The following is a 12,937-nucleotide window of genomic DNA, read 5'->3' as shown; positions in this document are numbered from 1 at the left end:
TTGTCCCCACTGATAATTAAATAACCTCAATCCTTTCCATAAAAATAGGATGACTTCTACATTCTTAGCATTTACTGATGAACAGTAAGTTAATTTTTGTATCACTGGGAAAGACAACAGTGCAGTTTAAGAGACTTGTTTATCCCTGACAGTGTATTTAATGTATGATTTCAGAATTTGGCTTTCTTCTTCCAGTTAGACACATCTCTTCCTTTGCTTATGTATTTTTCTTTTTTATTTCTTCTTCATTCCAAGGCTGGAAATATTCTTGAAATATGCAGCCAACACTGAAGTGATGGTCATGATGGTTACCGGTATCCATGGTAATCTTAGTTGTAGTGGATCTCATTCCCTCTGGAAGTGATTGTTCTAGTAATGGATACGAGAGACAGTTCTGGCTGATGGGAGATAAAAGAGAAATCTGCAAGAGGCTTCTGGGGAAGGTTTTCTTACATTTGAGAAAAGGAAGAAAAAAGATGGTCCCTCTTCTCTCCGGGGCTGGTTTTATCTGGACGTGACATCTGGGACTGCTGTAGCCGTTTCTCTAGTAGCTCGAAGGCGATGCCTCCATGACGGAGGGCAGCACCAACAGGATCGCAGAAAAGTAGAACTGGAGCCCCGTTTACTGTGCCTACAGCCACCCTACCTGAATTTCTTTATTGTTTAAGTAGTTTTGCCTAGAGATTTTCTGTTATTTGCTATAGAAATCATCCACATTCGTTTGATTTCTTCCTTTTCTGATTACCCAAAGCCCTATCTTTTAGTGTCTCAGGCATTTCTACTTGATTATGTTTTATGCTGTTCAGGAATGTTTGAAGTCAAAGGCTATGTTTATATCCCTATCGTGTCTGACATTAATGCGCTCTTCTTAGTGAATTCCTAAGTACATATTTGTTAAACTGAATTATTTGAATGGTGGAGTATTTGACAAACCAGTCCACGGAATTGAATAGAGATTTTCTTCTCATTCACGTCCTTTTCTTTAACCACACTACTTCCCTCTAGGATTATTAGTGAAGTTTGACTTTTTATTTAAGATGACTAGTGTGTAATATGTGTTCAGGTGGTTAGTTCTAGTCTAAAACATACTGCTTGGATTTTGCCTTTTGTTTTTATGCAACTTTACCATCAGAACCAGAATACTCCTACATGTTTGAGTATTGGCTTTCAGTCTAGTAAATGTAATTTTGTTTTCTTTTCCATTATAAAATCTGAGAATAAACTTTGTGTTTTCTGTGCTAATTGTAAGACTGAGGGACGTGAACATTAGGAAACAGTGCAGGAATGATTTGTATTTGGCTTTGGAGTGAGCATTCACAGTAAGATTCCCTAAAGTGCGCATCCCCCACTGTGTTCCTAGGACCTGTGTTTTGGGCGGGGCAAGAGAAGAGGTGTGGTGGTGGTATGGTAAGAGGGGTCTTGAGCCATAGGACGGATTATCTAGTTGCTTATATTTTAAGGCTGTATGAAACAAACCACTTCTTTTTTTCTTTCTTTCTTTCTTTTCGGCCAAAGTCAAGATATTCCTGTACTCTTCTATCTTTTAAGTTGTTATAATAATCTCAAAAAAGTATGGGGTAAGGACCTCTTTTTCTTCTTGAAAATCTATGGTGTTGCTTTCAGTTATGTTAACAAGAATAATCATGAACTTGTGGTTTTGATTTTACCAGGTAATATAGTAGTACATTTTGAATCCTTCAAAAAGTGATTTACGTTAAGGGAAAATTTTAATTTTTTTTCTTGATAGGTTGTGATGAAAATCTGGGAGAGTAATTTTTAAGAAGATAGGGAAAGTTATATGATGTGCTTTACCCATCAGTTTAAATGCAATAATATCATTGTTTAGTAATATAAGAAACTTAAATCACTAAGGTCAACTTTAATGTGCTTTGTTTCATATAAGTTTTGATGGGTTTGTAGGAATGGATCATGTGTCTTACCTAAGCCAATCATGGCAGGCATGTGACTTAAGCCTGATCAGTCAGAATGAATCTTAAGACATTTGCTAGGAATGCTGGGATGAAGGCACTTTTTTTATTTTTTTTTTCTGAATTTCAACCTGAAAACGTAGTCATTGAACTCCTGGCAGTTATCTTCTGACCATCAAAGGAAAGCTAGTTGAATAAGAAGTCAACACTGAAGGAACACAGTGGAGAAAAACCATGCCCTGGTCACCTCAGTTGAGCTGCTAGCTCAAGCCTTCCGTGAAGGTGCTGTGCCTTTACACTTTCAGTTATAGGAGTCAGTAAACACCTTGTTTAATCCAATTTGCTTTGGATTTTTCTCTTACATGTATGTGAAAATGTCCTGATACATCCTTCTCATCACTCATTCCATACCTTTATAATAAGAGCTCAAGCAACTCACTAAATCTTGAATTGTGAATTAGGCAAGTAAGCCTCTAATACAGTTATGCCGGGTAGCAGATAATGCAATCTACTCACTGATTTTTTTTTTTTTTCAGTACCAAATACAAGGACTAAGGTGGTAAACAAATATGAAGTCCACGCCATTGCAAATGGAGTTTGTTGTTAACTCGACGAGACTGACGTTATGTGAAGAGTCTTACTATGAATATATTCTTATCAACAGAAGTTAGGGTTCTAGAAAAAAGGAGTATGTGTTCATCTACAGTGATTGGCCCTTTGGCAGGGACTCCTGCTGAACCCTTGGCACCTCTAGAACTGTAAAATAAACAACTATGGGCAACTTGGAATCTGGCTGACTTAAAAAAATAAATACAGTAAGTCATTACTAATTATTTTTTCATAAGAAGAGTTTATAAAGGTGCAGGACCACAATCACTTATTCAAAATCTTGGGGCCCTCATGTGTTTTTAAATTGCAGAACTTTTTATATTTTAGAGAGTTTCATTTGGTAGACATCCCTCATTATCTGTGAGAAATTGGTTCCAGGACCACAGGTGCTCAAGTTCCTTGTATAAAATGGCATTGTAATTACATATAACTTACACACATCCTCCCATATACTTTAAATCATTACTTCTAATACCCATTATGATGCCTGTATATCACTTTATTCTTGTGACAAATTCAAGTTTTGGTTTTTGGAACTTTGTGGAATTTTCTTCCCCGAGATGTTTTCTATCCATGCTTGGTTGAATCCCTGGATGCAGAACCCCTGGATCCTGAGGGTGGACTGTACATACTGTGTATTTAATGTGACTTCTCTGCTGTGGTTTGGATGTGATTCATCCCTGCCAAAACAATCAGTGAGGCAGTGTTGGGAGGTGGGGCCTGGTGGCAGGTGTTTGGTCAGGGAGGTGGATCCCTCCTGAGGAGACTAATGCCCTCTCCAGGGAGCATGTTCTCTCCCTTGTGGGAAGGAATGGATCAATTCCCCAAGAGTGGGTGCTGTAAAGTGAGGGTCCTCTCCTGTGTGGTCCCCCTTCACACATGCCTGCTTGCCTTTCCGTTTCTCCATGTGCTAGTGCAGCTGAGGCCTTTACCGGCAGCCGAGCTGGTGCTGGTGCCATGCTTTTGGTCTTTATAGCCACCAGAATTGTGGGCCAAATAAACTTCTTTTATTTATAAATTAACCCAGCCTCAAGTATTCTGTTAGAACAACATGAACAGGTAAGACAATCTTTTTTTTTTTTTAAGGAATGGACAGGTGGCTTTTTTTTTTTTTTCTAATACAGATAATGATATCTTAACATTAGTTGAACTACTAAATAAATGCCAGGCTCTGTGTAAAGTACTTTTCTGTATTATCTTAACTTACCTGTTTAATAAATTGTATTCATTTATATACTTGAGAAAATTTAGAGAGGTTAAGTGACTTTATCAAGGTTTATTCAGCTAGGAGATAGGAGAATTGAGATTGTAACCTAGAGCTTTTGGCTCTGAGGTCTGTGCCCTTAACCGCTGTTCAGACTGTGGATTGTGCTGTGCTGCTCAGGGCCAGTGCGGAAGGCGTCATGTCTTACCCACGGGGTTATTGTTCTTTTCAGCAGGGACTTTCTTGAGTACATGGTGAGAGAGGAAGGGAAGGGGGAAGAAGGGACTGTCTTGAAATCTTACTGTACGGGGAAAAAGAAAGAAAATTTTTAAAATGCACTTTTAACCCATCACATATCACACTACATGAGGGGCTAAAAAAATTGAAACATATCTCTGATGCCACATTTTCTAAAATAAAATTCTGTCGGTGTTGTCTATCAGAAACACGGGAAGGGTAATCGCAGCCCAATGTCCACTCCCAGGTTCAGTCTGGGCACATCTGTGAGTATTTTCTGAAACTTGATTCCTGGGATTGGGATTCTAGGGGTAAGGATAATGGCACGTTATTTAGTCTTTTAAACTTTAATTATGAAGTTCTGGTCTGTAATCCTAGGACTATTCACTGAATTCATGAAATCTTTAGAATTATAATATTTTTCAAGTCTGCCCATTTGAGCAGAAAATATTTGTTATTTTCTTCATTTTTATTTCTTTAATTGATATTGAGATTTAACATTTTTGATGTATTTTTTTTTTACCTGTTTTCATTTTTCCTTCAGGATTTTAAAAGATTTTAAGTGGTCTTCACAAATCTATTATTCTTTTGGAAGAGAGATGTAGAAAATTAAAAGAAATGGACTCTGGAGCCAGATTGTTTATTGCATTGGATAGAACTTCTAGACCATTGTGATTATAAGGAGTATCTTTTCTTGTTCAATAATTAATGCTTCTGATGTTCCATTAAATGCTTACATTTTTGGAATGTTTATAATATTTTGACATAGAGCATTTATTTCTTTTTTAAGATGCACCTATGTCCTAGGAACGATTAAGCATTATGTCTGCCTTTGAGTGTACTTTATAAATGTGAAAGAGATCGGTTTGCTGGTTAAGACTTTTTAAAACCAGAAGTATATGTTGAATATTGTCAATTCAATTTTGACATCTGTATAGGCCAGATTTTAAAGTGTGCATAAAATGATCTTAAAAAGTGTTTAATTGTCACTGTGTTGCAGTTGCTACAAACTAAAAATAAAGTTACTTTTATCTAGTTAAACTGCACTGTAGTTAATCTCTGGTCGTCTACAAATATTTAGCTTCTATGGTAGTTTCAAGAATATAGTGCTTATTTTATTTTTGTGCTTTTGAAAATATAGTTTTATAATATGTTGACTTATATTTAATTTATATATGTTTTATTAAAATATCTATGTGGTCCTAATGTGTAGGAGCTCAGTGAATATTTGTTGAATAAGTTAATTTTTATAATTATCTGATTAGTGAGTTATCTTGATAGCTTATTTTTTTCACTGGTGATAGGAAAAGAATATAGCAATTTTAGAGATGGAAAAAACTCAGAAAATATTTATGCAGTATTAACAGTTTTAGTTTCCTGGTTTCGTGGTCATATGGCTGACTTCTGATCCTGATTTCCCATTCTGACTTCATAGCATCTTGCTATGCGTACCAGTCTACTAGAAGCAATCTGTTGGGTTTAGGTATTGAGCCCCCACTCCCCACAGGGACAGAAGGAATAATCTGTTCACCAAATGTGAGAGAATGTACACATTGTAGAAATTGAAATTTTTTAAAACCCAGAAATACAATGGGATATTTTTTCACACATCAGCCTTAATGGCTCTGAGTTTCTCCCTTTCTAAATGTTAATATCTATAAAGAAGGAGTTTGGGAAACTTTCAGGGAATAGAATAATTGGTATTAGTTTTTCAGTTTTGGGAATTTGATCCAATGTGAAAATCTTCATCTATAGCTAGAAAAAAATGTATATAAATATATATATATTTTAAGAGACAAGGTCTTGCTCTGTCATCCAGGCTGGAGTATAGTGGTACAATCATAACACACTGTAACTTTGAACTCCTGGGTTCAAGCTATCCTCCAACCTCAGCCTTCCAAGTAGCTAGGACTACAGGCATGCACCACCATTCCCAACTAATTTTTAAATTTTTGGGGGGACATGAGATTTCACTATTTAGCCCAGGCTGGTCTCAAAGCAATCTTCCTGCCTTGGCTTCCCAAAGTGCTGGGATTATAGGCATGAGCCACTATGTCTGGCCTATAGATAGAAAATATTTTAAAGTCTGATACTAGTTTAAAGTGTAGGGAATGGAAACTGATATTAAATTTCCAGTTTTTTAGTTAATGGTCCAGTTTAGAAGTATCTGGAAATAATTGCCATCTAAGGGGATATGCTTATGTAAATAGTTGGTGATTTTAATTAATTAGCTGGCCATTGTTAGGGTGAGTGCTTTTCGTACACTAAAGCTCTGCCTGTCACTTCAACAAGCCTTTTTGAGGCAAGACATGGTAGCTCACACCTGTCATCTTAGCAGTTTGGGAGGTGGAGGCGGGAAGATCGCTTGAGCCCAGGAGTTTGAGAACAGCCTGGACAACAGCAAGACCCTGTTTCTTAAAAAAAAAAAATTAGCTGGGATCATGGCGCATGCCTATAGTCCCAGCTGAGCTAAGAGGATTGCTTGAAGCCAGGAGTTTGAGACTGCAGTGAGCTATGATTGTGCCACTGCAGTCCAGCCTGGGCAACAGAGCAAGACCCTGTCTCTTAAGAAAAGAAAAGCCTTTATTTTTTTTTTTCCTTGTGAGACAGAGTCTCACCCTGTTGCCCGGGCTAGAGTGCTGTGGCGTCAGCCTCGCTCACAGCAACCTCAGACTCCTGGGCTCAAGCAATCCTTCTGCCTCAGCCTCCTGAGTTGCTGGGACTACAGGCATGCGCCACCATGCTCAGCTAATTTTTTTCTATATATTTTTAGTTGGCCAGATAATTTCTCTCTACTTTTAGTAGAGACGGGGGTCTCGCTCTTGCTCAGGCTGGTCTCGAACTCCTGACCTCGAGTGATCCACCCGCCTTGGCCTCCCAGAGTGCTAGGATTATAGCTGTGAGCCACAGCGCCCAGCCTAGAAAAGCCTTTTTGAGCCCATTCCTTTCAGCTGGGACTTACTTAGTCACATAGGTTTTAATTTTATGCAACTTAGTATATTTACCTGAAATGCTGATCTTTTAAGTGAATTAGGAGTGGAAGGTGGGAGAATGATCTTTTCAAGTCACAGTGTTAATTTTTCCTCCCCACACCCAGGGTCTCATGTCATTCTAGTTCTCTTAAACCTATAATAAACCACTGAGCTTTAAGTTCCTGTATAGAATGGAATTCTGAACCTCTTACTTCAGCTGCAGTTGTCCTCTACCCTAGGGCCATAGAAAGTGTTTTGGAGTGCAGTTTCTGCCGCTGGGAAGAACTGATCTCCCTAACAAGGATAACTGCACTGATACATAGCACTGTTAGGCTGCAGCCCGCAGCTAGACATGGCCTGCACTGTGTGCAGTGGCTTCCCTCGCCCCTTGTCAGGCACCACTGTTCTGCAGTTGGACGGGCAGGGCTGTTTCTCAAAATGCAGGTCACCTATGGCAGAATCATCTAAAACCTAAAAGATGATATAGAGAGTCACCATCATGATTCAGTACGTGAAAAATGTTATTCTTCTTTAATCAATAATACAGCATGATCCCAATAAAAATACCAGCAGGATTTTTAAGGATTAGACCAGCTGAATCTAAAATTGTGTAAGGAAAAAAATAAGATTATCCAGAAAAATTCTTAAAAAAAGGAACTTTTAAAAAGGAACTAGTTCTCCCAGATATTAAAAGTATATTCTAAAGTTACAGTAGTCAAAACATCATGATTCAGGTATATGATTAGATAGATTAGTGGTACAGAAAAAAGGAGGCCCAAATTCATATGGAAATTTAGAATATAATGAAGACACATTTCAGTGTGAAAAGGAGATAAGGATTTTTTTTTTTTTTTTGGCAGTATATATAGCTGGGTAGTCGTCAGGAAAAAAATCAGATCCTTGAGAGAAGGAATACAGATTTTTTTTCCCTTTTTATATTTGAAATTAGGGAAGCCTTTTAAGAAAATAGTTTTTGAAAGATAGAAAATACAGGTACTCTGATGCATTGTTAGAGGAAGTATAGGTTGGTACATTCTCTTAGGAGATTTGGGAAATATCTGCCAAAGTTTAAAAATGCCTACCAAAGTTTAAATGTATGTGTCCTTTGATTAATGATTTTCACTTCTTGGTATTTATCCTGCAGATAAATCCTTTAGGTTTGGATTCACTTCATCATATTTCCACATGTGTGAATATACAGATTATTCTTTGCAGCATTTCTTACAATAGTAAAATATTAGAAACAACTTACTTTTCCATCTGTCAGAGACTACTTATACTGATATAAAAATGCAGCCTTTAAAAACTGAGGGAAGGCTGGGTGCAGTGGCTCACGCCTGTAATCCTAGCACTCTGGGAGGCCAAGGCGGGCAGATCATTTGAGTTCAGGAGTTCAAGACCAGCCTGAGCAAGAACGAGACCCTGTCTCTACTAAAAGATAGAAAGAAATTAGCCACACAACTAAAAATATATATAGAAAAAATTAGCTGGGCATGGTGGCGCATGCCTGTAGTCCCAGCTACTTGGGAGGCTGAGGCAGGAGGATCTCTTGAGCCCAGGAGTTTGAGGTTGCTGTGAGCGAGGCAGACGCCATGGCACTCTAGCCCGGGCAGCAGAGTGAGACTTTGTCTCAAAAAATAAATAAATAATTGAGAGAGGTAGTTTTTAAAAAGTTATTGCTATTGCCTGATTTTCAAGATGTAGTATGAAGTGAAAAGGTAGGGTGCCAATGATATATGATACTATGTAAAAATATTTTTACATATATTGGATACCTGTAAAGGCTACAGAAGAAGCTAATATTCGTGGCTGTGTTAGAGGAGAACTGGGTGGCTAGGGGTAAGGTGGGATGGAGAGTTAGTTTTCATAATTAATATCTTGAATCTTGAGTTTTGTGCCATGGTGATATAAGACCTATCTGGGGGAAAAAAAAGTGATAGTTGGTAAAAGCAAAAAAAAAAAATTCCACCAAATTTTCATCTTTATCAACTTATCAGAATCTCCAAGGGTGAAATCACCCTGAATCTCCATTGGAAAAATGTTTTCCATAGTACTGGTAAAAACCACATAACATTGGTATAGTTGAAGAATAAATTTTTAAAAACTCCACATAACATGAGATTTATCATGGTAATCATTTCTAAGTGTATGGTTTAGTAGCGTTAAGCATATTTACGTTGCTGTGAAACAGATCTCCAAAACATTTTTATCTTGTAAAACTAAAACTCTATACCCATTAAACAGTAACTTTCCTTTTCCCCCTACCACCATCCCCTGGTACCCACCTACTTTATGTTTCTATGAACTTGACTACTATAGAGACCTCATTTAAGTGGAATCATGCAGTATTCGTGACTGGCTTATTTCACTTGACATGATGTCCACAAGGCTCATTCATGTTATAGCATATGGCAGAATTCCATTCCTTTTTAAGGCTGAATTATACTCCATTGTGTATGTACCTTATTTGGTTTATCTCTTTATCCCTCGATGGACGTTTGGGTTGGCTATTGTGAATAGTGCTGGTATTATCACGGGCGTATGGATATCTCTTCAAGACCCTGCCTTCAATTCTTTTGACTCTATCCCAGAAATGGGATTGGTGGATCATGTGGTATTTCTATTTTTAATTTTTCGAGGACCTGTAATCATGTTTTCCATGGCACCTGCACCATTTTACAGTCTCACCAATAGTGCACAGGGTTTTCAATTTCTTCACATCCTTGCCAACACTTATTTTTTGTTTTTTTTGATAGTAGCCATCCTAAGGGGTATGAGGGGATCCTAATCTATATTTTTAACAAGCATTTTGATGTATTTCTCAGTGAGCTATGATGGCACCGTTGCACTCCAGCCTGGGTGCCAGAGGAAGACCACGTCTCTTAAAAGAAATATCATGTATTTCTCTTATACTTTAAAAAAAGCTTTATGAAGTTATGAAGTACACTTAAAGATTTTATAGTTTGATTACCTAAAAAATGCAATTAATAGTCACTTTTTAGAACTGTTATCTGTGTGCTTTGTTTCTGTAAAGTACATGTTGTATAATCAGATTGTCTAGGGATAATACACTTCACTCTCCCCCCTCCCCCATCTTTTTCTTTTATTTAGTTAACTGTAAAGAAATTGCCCAGGAAACAGACTCAGCTGTGTGTATTTAACCCCAAGATGTTTTGCTCACCGTAATTCTTTTCTCCAATATAGTTAAAATTCTAGGGTTCTACATGTTATAAGAATTCCAATGGTATACCAACATTCAAAATATTATGTTTTAATAAAACACTGTCCTTTTTACTTGGCATGAGAGGATTTGAGCTGTTTAGTTTTAATTGAAAATACTAAGATCCTAGTAAAAAAGGGAAAAGAAGTATAAATTGTCCTTAAATTTTTTTCCTCCATTTCCAAGAAAATTTTAGGGTGTGAGTGTTCTACAACAAAATTAATAGCTTATGGAGTATTTTGCATTTGGAGTAAATTCCTTGTGGTTTTTGTTTTCCTGACTTGAAGTTCCTGAAATTGGTATTCTGGAACAGTTATTGCACAGTGCCCATTCTTTCTGGCAGGTATTTATGCTTGAGAAGTATTATTTCTAAAATCACATCACTGTATGAGTATCCAGCTATAACCTATGACTACATCATGAGTATTAGAAGTCATTTTGAAATAACTTTTACCAGACTTTAAGGTTTGTTACTGTGCCATTTTCTCCTTTATGACTGTTTTTATTTGGATATTTAAGACTGAACTGCTGCATTTATTCTGTCTGGTGTGTGAGTTGGTAGAGGAGGGTTCAGGTAGTTGTATGGCTTGGGAAGAGTGGGAGTTCAGTCCTCACTGTGAATTGTGAGATGATGATGAAATCCTTTATATCCCTTTCCATAGACCTGCATTTCATAGACTCACATTTTAATGAGAATTGGTTGTGCAGCTGCAACCCTGGCAACAAAGCCTAGGAGAAAAGCATGGGGCAGCATTCCAGAAATCAAGGCAGGCCCTGGTCTCATGTGGAGCTGAGCCAATGAAACAGATAAAATATAAAGCATTTAGTAGAAATAAGACCAATGCTTTCTTTGGCATAGTGGAGTTGAAAATTTTCCACACGTTTTATTTAAAAAGTCCAAAGCTGTCATAAGTTGCACACTCAATAAGAGTAGCTATATCATATTCTCTTTTAGTATAAAAATAAAATACTCTTGGAAGTTAATATTTCTGTGAATTATATCTAAAATGTCGTGATTACTGGCCTATTCTTGGTGAAGTCTAGATGTTTTCAAAACACAGGGTACCAAATTTGTCAGATTTTTAAACACAAGCTTTGAGGTTTTAATAACTTTAAAAATTAAATGGTCATAGCAGTTTTAATGTGAATGTTGCATGGTTATTGGACTCCATAGATTCCCCTAAATAATACAATTTATTAAATATATTCTCCTAATACTATGACAGTGACTATATAATCTATCATTAAAGCATAATTTCATTACTACCTGGTTTTTATACAATTATGTTGCATCTGGGTTTTCCCTCCTATTATAATAGGAAATACTACAATAAAACATTTTTGTCCATATAGGTATTTTGCTTTCTTTTGGATTACTCAGGATTATTTCTGTATTTCCAGAAGTGTTACTAATGCATTAAGTGTAAACATTTTCAATAATTTCTGACAGTGTGTATGCAATTAGTAGTTTCTCTACTTTCCCTTTATTGATTACCACATTTTAAAATTCATTGAATAGATGTGAAATGGCAGTTGCATTTTTTGTTTTTAATTTTAATTTCTTTAATTAGGAACTTTGAACATTTTAAAAGAAGCCTACTAGCTTCTCCTCTGTGGATTGTAAATTTTACACCCTTTTCCCGTTTATCTATTGGAAATCCATTAGTTGTTTTAGGTACTAGCCCTAAGGAACTCTCACATTGAATGTGGTAAACTTCTCATTCATTCTGTATGTACATACCAATATGTGCCAGACCCTGTTATAGCTTGAACAAAACATCATGATGTAATTGCAAACTCCTCGAGCTAAAAGGACTCTTAGTGTTTTCATTTTTCACCTAAGAAAACTGAGATCCCATCCCAAATCACATGATCAGTAATTAACCTTAGGGAATTGTGGCCGAACTGGAATTAAAGCTCTGTAGGCATCGTTGCCTCCGTACTCTCCCGTGTATCTCCTCTTTGCTCTTCCAGATACGATACCAGATTTCTTCCCACTACCCCTGCTGCTTCTGCTATACTTGTGGATTCCTGTGGCCTAAGCAAATCAGCCTAATCCTAGTCTTGTGGTTTAAAGAACCCATTGGTTTTTACCATTCCTTTGGCCGCAGTGATTGGTTTGGGAATGACAAGTCAGCCAAGTTGATCCAGTTAGAGGGTAGCCTTGAATTTTCATTACCATTAAGTGCTAATAAGTATTTTAAAAAATGTTTACATGTTTTTACCTTTTAATTTGAATTATCTAGTTATGTAGTTTCCAAACATGAGATTTTAAAAACCATCTTTTTGTCATTAATTTCTAATTTTATCCCCTTTTTGTAAGAGAATACAGTCTGTCTGGTATTGATCCTCTCAAGTGTTTGGAGGCACGCTTTTTCTATTATACGACCAGTGTGTGTGTGTGCTGTATGCTCATGAAAATAATAGGTATTCTCTAGTTTTTTTGCAGGGATCTTCAATATCTCTACTTATATTGTTCTCTTCTTGATGAATTGATGTTAAAATTCTCAACTACACTTGAATTTTTACACCTGTATTTGTGGTATTTATTCCTGATGTATATTGAAGCTTTCTTATTTGCTGTGGATGTGTTCATGATGATGATACATTTTTGTTTTATAAGTATATAGTATCTGAATTTGTCCTTTATGATATTTTTTGCCTTAAATTTTAGTATGATTGCTACTGTAGCCTTATTTTGGTTCATACTCATCTGATGTATCCTTTCTTAAATATGTCTCTTGTATGGACTATATTGCTTTATCTT

General features: G+C 36.6%; 1 long non-coding RNA gene across 9 annotated transcripts in view; it reads left to right on the top strand.

Moving 5' to 3' along the window:
• Positions 1 to 12,937, top strand: part of LOC138387765 (uncharacterized) — a 63,020-nt gene that overhangs the window by 22,946 nt on the left and 27,137 nt on the right. Inside the window, exon 4 of one of the 9 annotated variants that reach the window (XR_011233963.1) lies at positions 2,465 to 2,743. The exons of the other annotated variants lie outside the window; for them this stretch is intronic. This is a non-coding gene — a long non-coding RNA (uncharacterized lncRNA). The remainder of the gene's footprint in view (positions 1 to 2,464; positions 2,744 to 12,937) is intronic. 9 annotated transcript variants of the gene reach the window in all.

Source organism: Eulemur rufifrons, chromosome 7 (genome assembly GCF_041146395.1).
Source record: "Eulemur rufifrons isolate Redbay chromosome 7, OSU_ERuf_1, whole genome shotgun sequence".
NCBI classification, from domain to species: domain Eukaryota; kingdom Metazoa; phylum Chordata; class Mammalia; order Primates; family Lemuridae; genus Eulemur; species Eulemur rufifrons.
Note: the sequence above shows the minus strand (reverse complement) of the source record. Positions and strands in the feature narration are given on the sequence as shown.